This window comes from Pristis pectinata, chromosome 5, assembly GCF_009764475.1.
Source record: "Pristis pectinata isolate sPriPec2 chromosome 5, sPriPec2.1.pri, whole genome shotgun sequence".
Classification (NCBI taxonomy): domain Eukaryota; kingdom Metazoa; phylum Chordata; class Chondrichthyes; order Rhinopristiformes; family Pristidae; genus Pristis; species Pristis pectinata.
The window spans coordinates 113,686,733-113,708,995 of NC_067409.1; positions in this window are offsets into that span (position 1 = coordinate 113,686,733).

Here is a 22,263-nt window from a genome sequence, read left to right on the forward strand (position 1 = left end):
GTGCCTGTGATGGAGCTGGCTGAGTCTACAACCCTCTGCAGCCTCTTGCGATCCTGTGCATTGGAGCCTTCATACCAGGTGGTGATGCAACCAGTCAGAATGCTCTCCACCGTACAGCTATAGAAATTTGCAAGTGTCTTTGGAGACGTACCAAATCTCCTTAAACTCCTAATGAAATAGAGCCACTGGCGTGCCTTCTTCGTACATGGATCCCACTGTAGAAATCCAGCTCAGTGACTTTGTTTCAAAGTCGCCAGAGCAGCTGGGAGCAGTGGTAAGGGAAAGACAGGGTGGCAGTGTGGACAGTCTCCTGATCTAAGAATGGTCCAGCGACGAGAGAGCGGAGATTGCCGGAAAATAACGAGGTTTTTTTTCTCTTTCTAGTGTTCGGGACAGCGGCGAGTGACTGCGCAGGCGCGTGACGTCACCCGGAAGCGCGCGGGCGATTTAAAAGTCGGAGGTTCGCCTTCAAGTTTTCTTTCCAGCGACGAGAGAGCGGAGATTGCCGGAAAATAACGAGGTTTTTTTTTCTCTTTCTAGCGTTCGGGACAGCGGCGAGTGACTGCGCAGGCGCGTGACGTCACCCGGAAGCGCGCGGGCGATTTAAAAAGCAGACGAGCATATCTAGCGGGCAGCGTCAGAGCGGGCAGCAGAGTGAGAGGGAGCAGAGTGGGTTCGGCTTTGGCTCAACGGGCTTCGGCGAGAGCGGGAAAGAGGCGAGATTATAGAGAGGGGTGAGTTATTAGTTTAGTTTAGTGTTGAGCTCAGTGATATTCAGCAGTATGCATCTGGGATTAGTGTTGTGTTTGGAGTGTCAGATGTGGGGCCCCTGGGAGACGACCAGACTCCCTGATAACTACATCTGCGCAAAGTGCACCGAGATGCGGCTCCTCAAGGAACGGATTGAGAGTCTGGAGCAGCAGCTGGATGACCTTCGGTTGGTTAGGGAGAGCGAGCAGGAGATAGACAGGAGTTATAAAGAATATGTAGACAGCACCTCAGTGGCGGTCCCCCTCAAAAACCGAATCTCATTTTAGATTCGGTTGGAGAGGATGACTTCATAGAGGAAGACCTCAGCAGCCAGGACCTTGGCATCGTGTCTGATACTGTGGTCCAGCAGAGGAAGAGACATGCAGTGGTTATTGGGGATTCGATAGTAAGGGGTACGGATAGGAGATTCTGCGATAGCGATAATGAGTCTCGGATGGTGTGTTGCCTCCCTGGTGCCAGGGTACGGGATATCACAGACCGTGTCGAGAATATTCTGAGAGGGGAGGATGAGCAGCCAGAAATCTTGGTACATGTAGGTACCAATGATGTAGGTAGAAAAAGAGAAGAGGTCCTGAAGGAGGAATACAAGGCATTAGGGAGAAGGTTGAAAAGTAGGACCTCAAGGGTAGTAATCTCAGGACTACTACCCGTGTCGCGTATCAATGACAGGAAGAATAGAAAGCTCTGGCAGTTAAATGCGTGGCTGAGTGACTGGTGCAAGGGGCAGGGCTTCAGATTCTTGGATACCTGGGACCTTTTTTGGGGGAGGCAAGACCTATTTGCTAAGGATGGGTTGCATCTAAACTCCAAAGGGTCCAATATCCTGGCGGGAATGTTTAATTTAGTTGTAGGGGAGGGTTTAAACTGATCTGGCAGGGGGATGGTAACCAGGATGTTAGGTTACAAGATGCTAAGGTGAGGGAGAAAGTGTATAGAAACGAATCCATTGAGGATGGCAAGAATGACAGGCAGGTGATAAGTCAGGATAATTTACTGAATAATAGAAGTACAACAAATCAGGATGTTAGGATACAGAATGTTAGGATCGGGGATGAGGATGTTCGGATACCGAATGTTAGGATAGGGGATGAGGTCTACACGAACATGTCTAAGATAGTAGGTAGCGAAGATAGTAAGAAGGATGGACAGGTAGAAAGTCAGGATAATCTGCTGATCAATAGAAGTACAATAAAATCAATAGCAGATACCAGTCTAAACGTACTATATTTAAATGCACGTAGCATCAGGAATAAAGTAGATGACCTAGTGGCACAACTACAGGTTAATAAATATGACATTGTTGCAATCACTGAGTCGTGGCTTCATGATGGATGTGATTGGGAACTGAATGTCAAGGGGTATACAGTATATAGGAAGGATAGGAGGGTAGGCAGAGGGGGAGGTGTGGCCATGATGGTTAGTAGCGATATAAAATCAATAGAAAGGAAGGACATTGGGTCAGAGGAGGTGGAATCCTTATGGGTGGAGCTAAGAAATAGCAAGGGTAAAAGAACAATAATAGCAGTCACATATAGGCCCCCGAACAGCAGTCAGGAAGTGGACCATAAGTTGCAGATTGAGATAGAAAAAGCGTGCCAGAGTGACAATGTGAAGATAATTATGGGGGATTTTAACATGAAGGTGGACTGGGAAATGCAGCAAGGCGGTAGTACTCAGGAGAGTGAGTTTGTGGAATGTCTAAGGGATGTTTTTCTGGAGCAACTTATTGAGGAGCCCACCAGGGGATCGGCTGTTTTGGATGGGGTGCTGTGTAGTGAACCCGAGGTGATTAGGGAACTAAAGGTAAAGGAACCACTGGGAACAAGTGATCACAATATGATTGAGTTTAGTTTCAAGTTTGAGAAGGAGAAGCTGATAACTGGTGTATCGATATTTCAGTGGAATAAGGGAAATTACAAAGGTATGAGAGATGAGTTGGCCCAAATTGATTGGAGGAGTAAGTTAGCTGGAGGGACGGCAGAGGAAAAATGGAAGAAATTTCTACAGGAAATAAGGACAATGTAGGACAGATATATTCCAAGAAAAAAGAAGGTTTTGAATGGAAAAAAGGCACAGATGTGGATAACGAGGGAGGTGAAGGATAAAATAAAAGCAAAAGGGGCGGCGTACAAAGTAGCAAAAATTAGTGGGAAAACAGAAGATTGGAACGATTTTAAAAATCTGCAGAGAGAAACTAAGAAGGTCAGTAGGAAAGCAAAGATGAGTTACGAAAGGAAGCTGGCGGACAACATTCGGAAGGATTCTAAGAGTTTTTTTAAATACATAAGGAATAAAAGAGAGACACGGGTTGACATAGGACCAATTGATAACGGTGCAGGAGATATTATAATGGATGATAGTGAGATGGCAAGGGAATTGAATGAATATTTTGCATCGGTCTTCACCGTGGAGGACATAAGCAATGTGCCCGTTAGTCAGGAGTCTCACGAATTGGAGCTGAGTTCAGTTGAGATTAATAGGGAGAAGGTGCTAGGAAAACTAAAGGGGCTTAAGGCTGATCAGTCTCCCGGACCGGATGAGGTGCATCCCCGGGTTCTGAAGGAGGTGGCTGTAGAGATAGCGGAGGCGTTGGCGATTATTTTTCAGGAATCGATAGATTCTGGCATGGTTCCGGAGGACTGGAAGGTAGCGAATGTAGTTCCGTTGTATAAGAAAGGTGGGAGGCAGCACAAAGGCAATTACAGACCTATTAGTCTGACGTCAGTGGTGGGAAAATTATTGGAGTCTATCCTCAAGGAGGAGGTTACCGAATACCTAGAGGCGCAAGGCAAGATAGGACCTAGTCAACATGGTTTTGTGAAGGGGAGGTCCTGTCTGACCAACCTATTGGAGTTTTTTGAAGAAATCACAGGTAGGGTGGATAAGGGAGAGGCGGTAGATGTTGTGTATTTAGACTTTCAAAAGGCCTTCGATAAGGTGCCTCACAAGAGACTGATTAATAAGATGAGAGGTCATGGAATTATGGGCAGGGTAGCAAAATGGGTGGAGCATTAGCTGGTTGGCAGGAAGCAAAGGGTGGAAATAAAAGGATCTCGTTCTGGTTGGTTACCGGTTACTAGTGGTGTGCCGCAGGGGTCGGTGTTGGGGCCGCTCCTTTTTACCTTGTACATCAATGATTTGGATGATGGAATAAATGGTTGTGTGGCTAAGTTTGCGGATGACACCAAGATAAGTGGAGGAGTAGGGAGCATAGAGGAAATAGAAAGAATGCAGAGGGACCTAGACAGTTTAGGAGAATGGGCAAGGAAATGGCAGATGAGATTCAATGTTGAGAAATGTGCAGTTGTACACTTTGGAAGCAGAAATAAGCGGGTAGATTATTATCTAGAAGGAGAGAAGATTGATAGTGCGGTAGTACAAAGGGACTTGGGGGTACTCGTACAAGATACCTTAAAAGTTAACCACCAGGTTGGATCGGTGGTTAAGAAAGCGAATGCTATGTTGGCATTCATCTCGAGAGGTATAGTGTATAAAAGTAAGGAAGTGTTGATGAGGCTCTACGGGGCGCTTGTGAGGCCTCATTTGGAATACTGTGCGCAGTTTTGGGCCCCACATCTTAGGAAGGATGTGCTGACGTTGGAGAGGGTTCAGAGGAGATTTACGAGGATGATTCCAGGAATGAAAGGGCTTAAGTATGATGAGCGTTTGTCGGCTCTTGGACTGTACTCACTGGAGTACAGAAGGATGAGAGGGGACCTCGTAGCGACATTTAAAATGTTGACAGGTAAGGATAGAGTAGATGTGGCTAGGCTGTTTCCCTTGGTGGGCGTGTCCAGGACCAGAGGGCACAATCTTAGAATTAGAGGGTACAGTTTCAAGACAGAGATGAGGAGAAATTTCTTTACCCAGAGGGTGGTGAAATTGTGGAACTCCTTGCCACGCACAGCAGTGGAGGCCAGATCAGTGGGGGTATTCAAGGAGGAGATAGACAGATATCTAAATAGTCAGGGTATCAAGCGATATGGGGTTAAGGCTGGAAAATGGGATTAGAATAGTTTTTTTTCCCCCACCCCATTTCTTTTTCCCTTTTCCTTGGAGCAGACTCGATGGGCCGAATGGCCTGCTTCTGCTCCCTTGTCTTGTGATCTTGTGATATTGGACGTGAATAGTACAAAGAGCTCATAAGTGAAGCCCTTCTGCTCAGAGCTGCATACTCCAGTGGAGTGCAGCATGTACAATCCATCCAGAAGTTCCATCTGTGTGGCCTGGGAAACTGGGAATAAACCAACAATTATAGTTGCATTCTTCCTCATCACCTCAGAGCACCAATCAGAGGAGCTCAAAACATGCATTTGTGAGCGACAAAGGCTACCTCCTGCCTCCAAGGTCCCGAATTTCTCCTTTGTCAAAGTCAAAGTCAAGTTTATTGTCATCTGCACAAGTCCATGTGTGCACAGGTGCAATGAGAAACTTATTTGCAGCAGCATCACAGGCACATAGCATCAGATAAGCAGCATTCACAAGAAAAACAGAAATTATAAACAATTTTTACAAGAAAGAACACAATTAGAACAAAAATTGTAAGTGCAAAGTGGTCATAGCCATCACCAATTAACTGGACTCTGACAACTTGCACTCGTTTCTCAATCACACTTTATTCACTTGTGCATAGGGAGAACAGGCCGCCCCTGTCACCAAACTATTCTAAAGTTTCAACAAAGACTTGTCTTTTTTAAACAGATATTGAGCAATTAAAATCTTTGGGCGCCTTAGAATCCCTCATTAGCTTTCATAAAATACCAATCACATTCCATTAATGTAGGTGTTAATGACCAATAGAAACTACATGTTAATGGCCAATAATACCTTGGAGTTAGTAAAGTAATTGTCCAGTAGGTAGTGTGTGCCTTGCATCCTTTGTTTCCATCCTTGTCTTGGTGTGCCTGGTGACCTCGGCTCCCATGCTGTACAAAGAGCAGCTGTGCTCTCAAGGACCTTGCTCAGCACGGGTGACTGCAGATTGTCTGCAAACCATCTCTGCCTGCACACTATCTTAACCCTTGCCTTGCCACAGTGTCCACAGGTAAACTGTAGTGATTAGGGTTTTGTCAGTTGGTTCAAGAACTGAATGGTTGAAGGGAAGTAGCTGTTCCTGAACCTGGTGGTGTGGGGACTTCAGGCTTCTGTACCTCCTGCCCGATGGTAGCTGCGAGAAGATGACATGGCCCGGATGGTGGGGATCTTTGATGATGGATGTCGCCTTCTTGAGGCAGCGCCTCCTGTAGGTGCTACCGATGGTGGGGAGGGATGTGCCCGTGATATATTGGGCAGATGTGATCTGCACTTATCCCAAAAGGACAGCAACAGAGCAGTTTTTGTTAGATAATGGTGTTGATATCAGTTTAAAACACTTTTTCAACCAAGTGAGAGCCAAGCTAATGTTGTTGTGGATACAGTAGGTTTGAAAGGTGGAGAGGCAGAAACCCTCAGCAGATTTGAAAAGTGCCTGCGTGTGTAGATGAAGAAATGGAATTGGTTTATTATTGTCACTTGTACCGAGGTACAGTGAAAAACTTGTCTTGCAAACCGTCCATACAGATCAATTCATTACACAGTGCATTGAGGTCGTAAAAGGTAAGACAACAACAGAATGCAGAATAAAGTGTTACAGTTACAGAGAAAGTTCAGTGCAGTCAGACAATGAGGTGCAAGGTCATAACGAGGTAGATTGTGAGGTCAAGAGTCCATCTTATTGTGCCAGGGGACTGTTCAATAGTCTTATAACAGCAGGATAGAAGCTGTCCTTGAGCCTGGTGGTACATGCTTTCAGGCTGTTGTACCTTCTGCCCGATGGGAGGGGGTAGAAGAGAGAATGTGGGTGGGTGGGGTCTTTGATTATGCTGGCTGCATTGCCAAGGCAGTGAGAGGTGTAGACAGAGTCCATGGAGGGGAGGTTAGTTTCTGTGATGTGCTGGGCTGTGTCCACAACTCCCTGCAGTTTCTTGTGGTCCCGGGCAGAGCAGTTGCCATACCAAGCCGTGATGCATCCAGATAGGATGCTTTCTGTGGTGCATCGATAAAAGTTGGTGAGGGTCAGATGGGACATGCCAAATTTCTTTAGCCTCATGAGGAAGTAGAGGCGCCGGTGAGCTTTCTTGGCCATGACATCTACGTGGTTGGGCCAGGACAGGCTATTGCTGATGTTCACTCCAAGGAAGTTGAATCTCTCAACCCTTTTGACCTCAGCACCGTTGATGTAGACAGGAGCATGTGCACCGCCCTCCTTCCTGAAGTCAATGACCAGTTGAAGAACCATGATGTGTAGGGCTGCCGACCTCATGCAGGAAGGTGGCATTAAGTTGGGTTGAGTTTCAGCAAACACGGAGACGGTGGACTGAATGGCTTCTTTCTCCATTGTGAATGTTCTTCAATTTTAAGAATACCATTAATGACTAAAAACACGTCACATTGATCAGCTGTGAGTTGGCTCCTGCATTGCCTTTGTCAGCTTTTCCCATATTATTCCTGCTTTGTCTATTCCTGTACTGTAGCACCATTTTGCTCATCTTCCATCCACCGTCATGTTTCTGTTGATGGCAATATCACAGATCATTCTAATTCTGTAAGCTCATTCTTCATCCATTTCTTCCGTTCCCCTCCTCCTGAATATTTTGATTCGTTACTGCATTTGTATCTTCAACACACTGGGTATTTTCTCTTGAACTTGTGACAGTCTATTAACTGTCTTGTACCTTTGCAGCATCCTTGAATTTTAAACATGAAAGAATGTTTTGTGGTCTGTTGTTGAGACTGATCGTGTGTTCACTGAATATATGTTCAAAAGGCCCTTTAATCTTCTCACTCGGAAGCCATTACAGGGAAGCCCCATTTGTAATTTCACTTTCTCCACCCACGCAGGACTTCCTTGCCCAATGACCACAAATAAATGTTGGATCACACAAAGGGGCTGATGTATCCAAATAACCCTCTGGCTATTTACCCTCTTTTGTGCAGGTGGTAGTGGTCCTTGGGTGAAGGAAAGGCATGGTATGTGGCATCCCCTCTCCCTTTTGCCATGATCTGGTCATTGACTTTGGGAAGGGGTTCAGTATTAGGACTGAGCTGATGCCTCAAGTGAAAGGTTGAGTTGCCTTTGGGTCTCTTTCTTCCTCTTTAAACTTTGCCCAGCTTTACTGGTGCTGTTAATAAATGAACAAGCAAGGTTTTTTTTTAATTAGTGATTTTAAGAACAGGCTCAGTAACAGGAGCACACATCTGTGTGCTAAATGTGCCACAATGCCTGCACTCTATTTTAATCAGCCCATTCATTATCTGACAGAATTTACATCCGCAGCTGCGGAATGACATTCTCAGACCAATCCTCCATAAAGGAGTCAAAAGACTTAAGATGGCAGACATAATTATTCTCAGAAGTCTGGAGTTCCCAGTGGCCGTGGTGTGATTTTGCGCCCTTTTTATTGCGACGGTCATTTTACTAAAGGTAAAAAATAGCCCTAGTGCAAGGGTGTGAGAGGAGAACTCCACCTGCTGTGGAGGACAGCAGTGTGTCTCATGGTGGCCTGTCCAAGAGCACTAATGGTGCTTCTGCTCACTTTACCAGCCCTGTCACATTAACATGTTAGTCTCTGGCTTCCCATACAGACTGAAGAGTAAGGAACACCAGGAGTGGACAGCTGTTTGACTTGGATGGGGCATCCCTGTCGGCATGGACCAGTTGGGCCGAAGGGCCTGTTTCCATTGCTCTATAACTCTATGACTTGCTTCTAATTAGTGTTTATAATTTTAACTCCTTCTCATTACATTTTTAATTTTTTTAAAAAATTCTAGTTCGTAACTAAGAAGTAGCATGCCGTTTGTCACTTAAGTTCTTTTTTTGTTGGACAAAATATATTCATTTCCTCTGAACATTGCATTACACTTTAAGAAAAACCCTTAAGAAATATTATTGAGTATAACATGTCATAAACACCAAGAGCTTTGTTCTTGTCTCCAACCCCATTATCACAACACTGAGAAGGAGAGCTGACTGGTTTTTCACTGCCTGTTGCCGAGATTTGATTGGGGTGCAGTCCTGTTGCAGCACAAAGTGTGCACCCATTCACTTCTCCAGCAGAACCATGCACCTAGGTCCCTCAGTCTCATCTGCTGAGCAGTGGTGAGATGCAGGCTGCCAGTTGAGTCAACTGGCTCAGGAGAATTTGGATAATTTTGCAAGTGGTGCTGGCAACTGCTTACTTTGTAACTGGGATAAGCCTTCCCGGGAATCTTTAATACGAACAGTTGCAGCGGGCACACGTTCTAGATTCTTGTGGATGAACACGAGCCAATATGGCAAATGGCATACTTTTGTTGCATGGAGGTTTCACACTGCATTAAGTCAGAATCAGACTTATTATCAGAATCAGAATCAGGTTTATTATCACTGACGTATGTCATAAAATTTGTTGTTTTGCGGCAGCAGTACAGTGCAGGACATAAAGATTACTACAGGTTACAAAATAAATAAATAGTGCAAAAGAGGAATAATAAGGAAGTGTTCCTGGGTTCATGGACCATTCAGAAATCTGTGGCGGAGGGGAAGAAGCTGTTCCTGAATCATTGAGTGTGGGTCTTTAGGCTCCTGTACCTCCTCCCTGGTGGCAGTAATGAGAAGAGGGCATGTCCTAGGTGGTGAGGGTCCTTAGTGATGGATGCCACCTTCTTGAGGCACGGCCTCTTGAAGATGTCCTCGATGGTGGGGAGGGTTGTGCCCACGATGGAGCTGGCTGAGCCTACAACCCTCTGCAGCCTCTTTTGATCCTGCGCATTGGAGCCTCCGTACCAGGCGGTGACACGCCTAGTCAGAATGTCCTCCACTGTACGTCTGTAGAAATTTGCAAGAGTCTTTGGTGATATACCGAATCTCCTCAAACTCCTAACAAAGTAGAGCCGCTGGCATGCCTTTTTGTGATTGCATCAATGTGTTGGGCTTATTGTCCCTGACTCATATAACATGAGATCTGTTGTCCTGCGGCAGCAGTATAGTGCAAAGACATAAAATTACTATAAATTACAAAATAAATAAATAGTACAAAAAAAGAGGAATAACGAGGTAGCGTTCATGTGTTCACAGACCGTTCAGAAATCTGATGGCGGAGGGGAAGAAGCTGTTCCTGAATCATTGAGTGTGAGTCTTCAGGCTTAATGCCTGTAAAGTAGGAGCATCACAATGCAATTTCTGGACCTGGAATTGTGCTTCACTCTTTTCTCCTACATTCCCTTGTCAATTCTCTTCTTGTGAATCTGCCTCTGCTTTATTCATATATTTTGTAGACTGAGTTTGATTTTTTTTCTCAAGCACCTGAAGAAATGTAGCTTTTGTTGCTTATCGACCTAGTTTACTCAAAACACATGAAATAAACTTGCTTAGAAATTCACCCCGAGGGTTCTATATATTCGGCAAGAGGAACGGGACTGTACTTTGCCTCCAAAATGGACAGTCAGAGACTTTTGCCCAGTGCGACAATGGTTAACATGAGGGGACATAATTTTAAGGTGACTGGAGGAAGGTATAAGGGGGATGTCAGAGGTAAGTTTTTTACACAGAGAGTGGTGGGTGCGTGGAACGCACTGCCGGCAGAGGTTGTGGGGGCAGATACATTAGGGACATTTAAGAGACTCTTAGATAGACACATGAATGATAGAAAAATAGGGGGCTATTAATAAGGGTTAGATAGATCTTAGAGCAGGATAAAATGTCGGCACAACATTGTGGGCCGAAGGTCCTGTACTGTGCTGTTGTGTTCTATGTTCTAATATAAACAGAATGAATTAGAAAGGCTGAGTACAGCACAGTGATGTGACTGTGTAGCACATTGAGCACTACTGACTGGGAATGAACTTCAGGGAACCTTTCGATTAGACTAGGTAATACGTTCTTACTGGTTTCAAAAAGATGCCAGTGCACATTGGGCTAAGGCAGGAGAGACACGGGGATTCCTTTTCTGGACTCCCTGCGGAACCCGATGAAGGGTATGAAATGTCACTCCCCTTGGCTTCTCCTGGATCCTCCTCTGCATCCCTCCAGGATTCCCGTAAAACATGGAAAATACGAAAGGTATGCCTGCAAGCCAGTGAGTGGATGCTGCTTCATTTAAACCCTCTGCCCACCATTCTTATTAACCTGGGAGGGTTAAAGTCAATCCAGCATTTTACAGACCAGTCACTGCACTTCAGAAGTAATTCATTGCCAAAAGTACCTTGAGATATATTGATGTGATAAAGTACAATACAAGTGCACGTATTATTATCCTCTTCATATTAAGTGTAGTTGACTTATCTGCTGTAAGGTTATGCATTTGAGTATGTGAGCTGTCAGCAAGAATTTGCTCAGATCAGCACTGGCAGCAAAAGACGTGGTGTCAGAGCAGGAGTCAAATTAATTTGTGAATGTAGCTGGACCCATAAAATCCTCTGCTTAGTTTTATCAACAGTAAGCAGTGAACTGGTAGATTCCTCCAAGTTACAATCTTCATTTCTGCCTGAGAATTCAGAACTCAATTTTTGATTCCATTCTGTCTGAACAAGATTGTGTTCTTTTATCAGTTATGACCTTCAATAATGGTTTTCACTTCTTTTCAGAATCAGAATCAGATTTATTATCACTGACATATGACGTGGAATTTGTTTTGCAGCAGCAGTACAGTGCAAGACATAAAAATCTATAAATTACAAAAATAAGTAAACAGTGCACAAAAAAGAAGAATAACGAGGTGGTGTTCATGGGTTCATGGACCGTTCAGAAACCTGATGGCAGAGGGAAAGAAGCTGTTTCTGTGAGGAGAACAGAGGACCATTAGAAAATGACTCTTGTGTCCATTTCTATTTTCTTCTCATTTTAATAACTTTTGATAAAGACTATTGAATGGTTCCCTAGTACGATAAGATGGACCCTTGACCTCACAATCTACCTCGTTATGACCTTGCGCCTTATTGTCTGTCTGCACTGCACTTTCTCTGTAACTGTGACACTTTACTCTGCATTCTGTTATAGTTTTACCCTGTACTACCTCAATGCACTGTGTAATGAATTGACCTGTACGATCGATATGCAATACAAGTTTTTCACTGTACCTCGGTACATGTGATAGTAATAAACCAACTTACCAATAACCCTTCAGGCATTGCGAATATGGGTCCTCACCAGGTTAGCGCAGGGTTCTGTTCCTGTGATCTGTTTGAAACCTGGATAGTTTACAAATGCAGCCGTGAACCGAGTTCCTAGGAGCCAGAAGATGTCTGCAGCCCACAGCAGCTGGCAAATCCATCCCACCGGTCTCCCAAATGCTCGTTCTTGTGTTCGGGCTGCATACAAATCACACATTCCTAACCTGGAGAGGACCTGTAATGTAGCAACTATTTATGGAATCATAGATCAATACAGCATGAATACAGGCCCTTCAGCCCAACCAGTCCATGCCAACCACGGTGCCCACCCAGCTAGTCCCAATTTCCTGCATTCGGCCCATATCCCTCCAAGCCCCACCCCTCCATGTACCTATCCAAGTGCTTCTTAAATGACACTATTGTACCTGCCTCACCCACTTCCTCTGGCAGCTCGTTCCATATACTCATCACCCTCTGCGTGAAAAAGTTACCCCTCAGGACCCTTTCAAATCTTTCCCCTCTCACCCTAAATCTACACCCCCTAGTTTTGGACTCCCCTACCCTGGAGAAAAGACTGTTACCGTCCACCTTATCCATGCCTCTCATAATTTTAAACACTTCTATAAGGTCGCCCCTCATTTTCCCATGTTCCAAGGAATAAATGCCCAGTCTGACCAACCTCTCCCTATATCTCAGGCCCTTGAGTCCTGGCAACATCCTTGTAAATCTTCTCTGCACTCTTTCCAGTTTAACCATGTCTTTCCTGTAACAGGGTGACCAAAACTGTACACAGGCCTCACCAATGACTTGTACAACTCCTATACTCAGTGCCCTGACTGACTAGTGCAGAAGCTTGTTTTTATTTGACCTGAAGTTGATCTCTGAACCCACTCCCCTGCCGATCACAAAGCCCACTTGCTCCTGTCCCCTTTATCTGCCTTTGTTTCCACTCCACCCATTTGATCACAAGATCACAAGATAAGGGAGCAGAAGCAGGCCATTCGGCCCACCGAGTCTGCTCCAAGGAAAAGGGAAAAAGAAATGGGGTGGAAAAAAAAGAGAGAGAAAAAAAAGAGAAAAAAAAACTATTCTAATCCCATTTGCCAGCCTTATCCCCATATCCCTTGATACCCTGACTATTTAGATATCTGTCTATCTCCTCCTTGAATACCCCCACTGATCTGGCCTCCACTGCTGTGCGTGGCAAGGAGTTCCACAATTTCACCACCCTCTGGGTAAAGAAACTTCTCCTCATCTCTGTCTTGAAACTGTACCCTCTAATTCTAAGATTGTGCCCTCTGGTCCTGGACACGCCCACCAAGGGAAACAGCCTAGCCACATCTACTCTATCCTTACCTGTCAACATTTTAAATGTCGCTACGAGGTCCCCTCTCATCCTTCTGTACTCCAGTGAGTACAGTCCAAGAGCCGACAAACGCTCATCATACTTAAGCCCTTTCATTCCTGGAATCATTCTCGTAAATCTCCTCTGAACCCTCTCCAACGTCAGCACATCCTTCCTAAGATGCGGGGCCCAAAACTGCGCACAGTATTCCAAATGAGGCCTCACTAGCGCCCCGTAGAGCCTCATCAACACTTCCTTACTTTTATACACTATACCTCTCGAGATGAATGCCAACATAGCATTCGCTTTCTTAACCACCGATCCAACCTGGTGGTTAACTTTTAAGGTATCTTGTACGAGTACCCCCAAGTCCCTTTGTACTACCGCACTATCAATCTTCTCTCCTTCTAGATAATAATCTACCCGCTTATTTCTACTTCCAAAGTGTACAACTGCACATTTCTCAACATTGAATCTCATCTGCCATTTCCTTGCCCATTCTCCTAAACTGTCTAGGTCCCTCTGCATTCTTTCAATTTCCTCTATGCTCCCTACTCCTCCACTTATCTTGGTGTCATCCGCAAACTTAGCCACACAACCATTTATTCCATCATCCAAATCATTGATGTACAAGGTAAAAAGGAGCGGCCCCAACACCGACCCTTGCGGCACACCACTAGTAACCGGTAACCAACCAGAACGAGATCCTTTTATTTCCACCCTTTGCTTCCTGCCAACCAGCCAATTCTCCACCCATTTTGCTACCCTGCCCATAATTCCATGACCTCTCATCTTATTAATCAGTCTCTTGTGAGGCACCTTATCGAAGGCCTTTTGAAAGTCTAAATACACAACATCTACCGCCTCTCCCTTATCCACCCTACCTGTGATTTCTTCAAAAAACTCCAATAGGTTGGTCAGACAGGACCTCCCCTTCACAAAACCATGTTGACTAGGTCCTATCTTGCCTTGCGCCTCTAGGTATTCGGTAACCTCCTCCTTGAGGATAGACTCCAATAATTTTCCCACCACTGACGTCAGACTAATAGGTCTGTAATTGCCTTTGTGCTGCCTCCCACCTTTCTTATACAACGGAACTACATTCGCTACCCTCCAGTCCTCCGGAACCATGCCAGAATCTATCGATTCCTGAAAAATAATCGCCAACGCCTCCGCTATCTCCACAGCCACCTCCTTCAGAACCCGGGGATGCACCTCATCCGGTCCGGGAGACTTATCAGCCTTAAGCCCCTTTAGTTTTCCAAGCACCTTCTCCCTATTAATCTCAATTGAACTCAGCTCCAATTCGTGAGACTCCTGACTAATGGGCACATTGCTTATGTCCTCCACGGTGAAGACCGATGCAAAATATTCATTCAATTCCCTTGCCATCTCACTATCATCCATTATAATATCTCCTGCACCGTTATCAATTGGTCCTATGTCAACCCGTGTCTCTCTTTTATTCCTTATGTATTTAAAAAAACTCTTAGAATCCTTCCGAATGTTGTCCGCCAGCTTCCTTTCGTAACTCATCTTTGCTTTCCTACTGACCTTCTTAGTTTCTCTCTGCAGATTTTTAAAATCGTTCCAATCTTCTGTTTTCCCACTAATTTTTGCTACTTTGTACGCCGCCCCTTTTGCTTTTATTTTATCCTTCACCTCCCTCGTTATCCACATCTGTGCCTTTTTTCCATTCAAAACCTTCTTTTTTCTTGGAATATATCTGTCCTGCATTGTCCTTATTTCCTGTAGAAATTTCTTCCATTTTTCCTCTGCCGTCCCTCCAGCTAACTTACTCCTCCAATCAATTTGGGCCAACTCATCTCTCATACCTTTGTAATTTCCCTTATTCCACTGAAATATCGATACACCAGTTATCAGCTTCTCCTTCTCAAACTTGAAACTAAACTCAATCATATTGTGATCACTTGTTCCCAGTGGTTCCTTTACCTTTAGTTCCCTAATCACCTCGGGTTCACTACACAGCACCCAATCCAAAACAGCCGATCCCCTGGTGGGCTCCTCAATAAGTTGCTCCAGAAAAACATCCCTTAGACATTCCACAAACTCACTCTCCTGAGTACTACCGCCTTGCTGCATTTCCCAGTCCACCTTCATGTTAAAATCCCCCATAATTATCTTCACATTGTCACTCTGGCACGCTTTTTCTATCTCAATCTGCAACTTATGGTCCACTTCCTGACTGCTGTTCGGGGGCCTATATATGACTGCTATTATTGTTCTTTTACCCTTGCTATTTCTCAGCTCCACCCATAAGGATTCCACCTCCTCTGACCCAATGTCCTTCCTTTCTATTGATTTTATATCACTACTAACCATCATGGCCACACCTCCCCCTCTGCCTACCCTCCTATCCTTCCTATATACTGTATACCCCTTGACATTCAGTTCCCAATCACATCCATCATGAAGCCACGACTCAGTGATTGCAACGATGTCATATTTATTAACCTGTAGTTGTGCCACTAGGTCATCTACTTTATTCCTGATGCTACGTGCATTTAAATATAGTATGTTTAGACTGGTATCTGCTATTGATTTTATTGTACCTCTATTGATCAGCAGATTATCCTGACTTTCTACCTGTCCATCCTTCTTACTATCTTCGCTACCTACTATCTTAGACATGTTCGTGTAGACCTCATCCCCTATCCTAACATTCGGTATCCGAACATCCTCATCCCCGATCCTAACATTCTGTATCCTAACATCCGGATTTGTTGTACTTCTATTATTCAGTAAATTATCCTGACTTATCACCTGCCTGTCATTCTTGCCATCCTCAATGGATTCGTTTCTATACACTTTCTCCCTCACCTTAGCATCTTGTAACCTAGCATCCTGGTTACCATCCCCCTGCCAGATCAGTTTAAACCCTCCCCTACAACTAAATTAAACATTCCCGCCAGGATATTGGACCCTTTGGAGTTTAGATGCAACCCATCCTTAGCAAATAGGTCTTGCCTCCCCCAAAAAAGGTCCCAGGTATCCAAGAATCTGAAGCCCTGCCCCTTGCACCAGTCACTCAGCCACGCATTTAACTGCCAGAGCTTTCTATTCTTCCTGTCATTGATACGCGACACGGGTAGTAGTCCTGAGATTACTACCCTTGAGGTCCTACTTTTCAACCTTCTCCCTAATGCCTTGTATTCCTCCTTCAGGACCTCTTCTCTTTTCCTACCTACATCATTGGTACCTACATGTACCAAGATTTCTGGCTGCTCACCCTCCCCCCTCAGAATATTCTCGACACGGTCTGTGATATCCCGTACCCTGGCACCAGGGAGGCAACACACCATCCGAGACTCATTATCGCTGCTGAAACTTTATCTCTGGCTTTGCTGCCATCAGACTGAACAATGCCGTTCTTTTTCTGGCTTCCTTTCCATCATCCGTGTTGCATAAAAACTGCAATTCGTCCAAAACACTGCTGCACATTTCGATACTGCAGTAGGTCCCATTTGCCAAGTACTTGTCCATCCTTACCAGCCTCCATTGGCTTCTAACACCCTCATCACTACCCTTTGCCAACACTATGACCACTTTGCACTAAAATGGACTTTTTTTTTGTCCTAATTGTGTTCTTTCTTATAAAAATAAGAAATGTAGATAAGATAAGATTTCTTTATTAGTCACATGTATATCGAAACACACAGTGAAATGCATCTTTGCGTAGAGTGTTCTGGGGGCAGCCCACAAGTGTCACCACACTTCCAGCGCCAACATAGCATGCCCACAACTTCCTAACCCGTACGTGTTTGGAATGTGGGAGGAAAGCGGAGCACCCGGAGGAAACCCACGCAGACACGGGGAGAACAAACAAACTCCTTACAGACAGCGGCTGGAATTGAACCCGGGTTGCTGACACTGTAATAGTGTTACGCTAACTGCTACACTAACGTGCCTGCCCATTGTGTATATGTTTAATTTATGTTTTTCTTGTGAATGCTGCTTATCTGATGCTATGTGCCTGTGACGCTGCTGTAAGTTTTTCATTGCACCTGTGCACACATGGACTTGTACATATGACAATAAACTCGACTTTGACTTTGACCTAAGCTGGCCCCATTTTAAAATCCTCATCTTTGTGCTTATTCTCTTTGGGACGGTTCCCTACCTATCTCTGCAATCTTTCTGAGTATTATATTGTTTCAACCCCTTCATTCATCTGACTTTGGCTTTGTGCAGCACTATTCCATCCGCTCTATTCCCGTTGTTGCATTCATGCTTGGAGTCTTCCAGCTGCATGCTCTGGAATTCTCTTCTCAAAACTTTTCACCTTGCCGGCAATTTACCTGTTTTGTCTTGCAACGCCTCACTATTTAGTGCCCATTTTCAGCTGCTCATGGAGTTGTATCAACATCAAAGTGCGGTACAAATGAATTATAGTATGATGTTAATATACTACTGCAGAATGTGTTTTTTATCCCTGTTGGGAAATGTGAGTTTGTGGTGCCAAACTTAGTTTTGTGCTGATACAGAAGGTGTAAACTGATTTGATAACAGTAGATGTTCAACACAATGCAAATAGTAAAACAACCAGATTCTCACTTACTTCTGAAGAATGCAGTATCAAAGAAGACAAACAAAAGCTTAAAAATGTTAATGGAACCTCTTGGGGAATGAAACACGATTTGTATTGTGTAAAAGTAAGAGTTAATTTACTGTTCTGTGTTCTATGTAATGCAAGACTGTGTTTGTTTTAAAGAAAAAGATCCCAGTAGGTTGACAAAAATAACTCTCCCACTTCAAAATGTACTCGCACGATTTTCTGGTGATCTTCTCATCAGACTTGCATTAGGTCACATGGCTTTAATTTACAAAGGGTTTCATAATATAAATGCAGGCTTGAGATCACGTAGGAGAATGATGATTGGATGTATGTGAAACCTTAACAGTTCTGGAAATGCTGTTGCAGTTGCTGAAACAGCGGGAACACTGCTGTAGAAAGAGGTGCAGTTCAATGAGCAGGAATAAGTGAGGTGATCAATAATCAAGTGATCTGCAAAAGTAGAGGATGGCAATGTATTCTGAATAATTGAGATGTGCACTGTCTAACAGGTACCCAGGGGAATGGACAGCAGTGCCACCCAGCAAGGTAAAGAAGGGCTGTAGTTTTTGAATGGTTTGTTTTGTTGCTTAGTGTGAGAATGAGCATGGTGTTTAGTTATTGTTTCATTTAGTATAAGGGAATGAAAAATGATGTGCTCTGACTTGATCTGTAGTAAGTTAATGCATCATCTCATCCAGAAAGGCTCCTGGGAAGGTCAGTTGTTCAGCGTGACACTGTTTACTCTTTGGTTTAGTTTCTATTGATTTGTGTTCATGCTGTGGATTTTCATTGTACTCATAGCACGTTTGTTTTATTTGCTAATATTTGTGCTGTGATTGAATTATGCCTAGTGGGTCACCTTATCTCGTAGCTAAAGGTAGTATAATTCAAATATTGTATTTGAAGCGCTGTAAGTCATGTTTACATCTCTGATATTAGCTTGAATTTAAATCAGCAGAACTACATACATCAGAAAAATAATGAAAGTTGATGTGATTCTTGTGTGGAATGTGCAATAACTCCCAATGGAGGGATAACTTGTTCTAAACTCTTATGGGTTTATCGGTATCCTAAATGGATGTATCATTTAGACAGAATTGTGTTGCTTGTCATATGTATTGTTGTTGATTCAGATTAGAAATGGCAAGCATTTGGCACTCACGCCCCCAGAAACACGAGCAATAAAAGCCACATTTTCACATGACACTTGTACTTATCACTTGTTTACAGTTGAACACGCAGAGTTCTAATAGTCATTAAGTATCGCTTATTGTCAGTGTGGAAATTTGACAGGGGTCATGTAGCGACTGTACATTACTTCTGGGAATAGCTTGTAATTTCATTGATCTGATATAAAACGCTCCAGAGCGCAGCTTTGTTGAGTGTATAAAGGTTAATAAAATTGCAACAATGATTATTGAATTATTGCCATGGGAGAAATAATGATATTAAGAGGTCACAGAAAGTTAATGAAGTTCATTTTAAATTACTTCAAAGACATTATCTTGGTAGTTGCAACTAGAAGGGCTTTAATTATTATGTCTTTAACACATCCGCAGGAGGGAGATCAAGTTCACTATTTGGCCAACCCTGAGTTTGAAATGTTTTCCCTTTGTTTCTCCTGATTAGTTGGTGGATGGACCATTGTCTTTACAGAACACAAACAGGAGCAGGGAGTAAGCCACTCAGATGGTCCATTCAGTAAGATCATGGCTGATGCAATCTTGGCATCAAGTCACTTTGTCACTCTCTCCCCATGCCCCTCGACTCCTCTGAATTTCTGCCTTGAACATATATAGTGCTATAATAGTCCATTTTAGTGATTTCATTTGGACTTTTGTTCCTGAGCATGCACCCTGAGCACTACGTGAAGTAACCAATGTACCCCGAACCTCTTGCAATAAAGGCCGATATTCTGTTAGCCTTCCTTATTACTTGCTGTCTCTGCATACCAACGTTTTGTGCTGTAGGACCCCCAGATCCCTTTCTATTTTTTCTCAAGAAGAAGTGCAATAACTGGGCAGTTTGTCGGTTTGACAGCTGTGTCATGCCAAGTTGCATGGTGTCCATTAGGACAATGGTGAGAGCTTGAAAATTTGTCTTGTCATACTTGGAATAAAAGGCAACGTATTGTAATATCCTCACAAATGGATTGAGATACAGCATAAAATACCTAATGGCTTAATTGTGATACAACACATTTAACCAATTTACATATTGGTGAAGACTGAATGTCTGTGAGTGTTGCATTGCTGGTAAACACCCTCACCACATAACTCTCCAGTCCAGTAGGATCACAGTTTGAATACACACAGACACATAGAGAACTTATTCACATTTAATGAGGCACTGCACTACTCCCTTTTTGTTTAAAGCAGCAGTGAGTTACAAATAAGATAAGATTTCTTTATTAGTCACATGTACATCGAAACACACAGAGAAATACATCTTTAGCGTAGAGTGTTCTGGGGGCAGCCCACAAGTGTCGCCACGCTTCCGGCACCAACATAGCATGCCCACAACTTCCTAACCCTTACGTCTTTGGAATGTGGGAGGAAACCGGAGCACCCGGAGGAAACCCACACAGTCATGAGGAGAACATACAAACTCCTTACAGACAGCAGCCGGAATTGAACCCGGGTCACTGGCGCTGTAAAGTGCTGCACTAACCGCTACACTACCATGCCTGCCCCCTAGCATTGGAACATAAAATAACATTGGACATCTTTAACACTGGTCACAAGTTGAATCTAGTAAGTGATTCTTGGAGTCTTCCCAAACCTCCAAACAAATTTTGGTGTTGACCCAACTTCTGGACTGTTTGATCTGGGATTTGAACTTTAGTGGTTTCTTTGTGAGAGTTGTTTGCACTTGATACTTCACTTGCTGAAGATTGTACCAGATCAAACTCAGGCCATGCCTTTTAATGGAGAGGTTCGCCTTGAATACATCACTTGTGGAGAACCAGATTTTTTCATCAATTCAGCCAAATATTTCTGGACTCTGCTGACATCTACTGTAGTTGCTGCCTTCTACATGTGTGGGCTCAACTTGTGAGGTGAGTTAAGAACACAGGCCTACTTGTTTTGCTTGAAATTGCAGTCATGGAGATAAGATACTGTATCTTTATTAGTCACATGTACATCAAGGCACACAGTGAAATGCATCTTTTGCGTAGAGTGTTCTGGGGGCAGCTCGCAAGTGTCGCCACGCTTCTGGCGCCAACATAGCATGCCCACAACTTCCTAACCTGTACGTCTTTGGAATGTGGGAGGAAAGCGGAGCACCCGGAGGAAACCCACGCAGACACAGGGAGAACGTACAAACTCCTTACAGACAGTGGCCAGAATTGAACCCGGGTTGCTGGCGCTGTAAAGCGTTACACTAACTGCTACACTACTGTGCCTGCCATATGCTACGAAACTATTCCTATCCATGTACCTGTCCAAATATCTTTTAAAAGGTATTATTGTACCTGCCTCAACCACTTTCTCTGGCAGCCGTTCCACATACGTACCACCCTCTATACAGAAAAGTTGCCCCTCAAGTTCCTATTAAATCTTTCACCTCTCACCTTAAACCTGTGCTCTCTAGTTCTCTCCTGATTTGAGTGTTTAAGCTTTTGGTGCAGGCTGAATGGGACAATGTATTTCTGCAAAACAGGTGCACCACATGACTCTTCTGTCCAATTTGTCTCTCCCGATTAGTCCACTCCCTGAAAATGGCTGCACAGGTTGATGCTCCCTGAAAGTTGATAAGGTGGTAAAGAAGGCATATGGCATGCTTGCCTTTATTAGTCGAGGCACTGAGTTGAAGTAACAGGAAGTTACACTGCAGCTTTATAAAGCTCTGGTTAGGCCGCATCTGGAGTATTGTATTCAATTCTGGTCGCCCCATTGTAGGAAGGATGTGGAGGCTTTGGAGAGGGTGCAGAAGAAGTTTACCAGGATGCTGCATGGATTAGAGGGCATGTGCTATAAGGATAGGTTGGACAAACTTGGGTTGTTTTCTCCGGAGTGTCGGAGGCTGACGGGAGACCTGATAAGATAAGATATCTTTATTAGCCACATGTACACTGAAACACACAGTGAAATGCATCTTTTGCGTAGTGTTCTGGGGTCAGCCTGCAAGTGTCGCCACACTTCCGGCACCAACATAGCATGCCCACAACTTCTAGATAGACAGCTGGTATCTTTTTCCCAGGGTTGAAATGTCTAATACCAGAGGGCATGCGTTTAAGGTGAGGGGGGAAAGTTCAAAGGAGATGTGCGGGGCAAGTTTTTCACACTGAGAGTGGTGGGTGCCTGGAATGTGCTGCCTGGGGTGGTGGAGGCAGGTACAATAGAGGCACATGAATATGCAGAAAATGGAGGGATATGGACCATGTGCAGACAGAAGGGATTAGTTTAATTAGGCGTCATTAGCTTAATTAGTTTGGCACAAC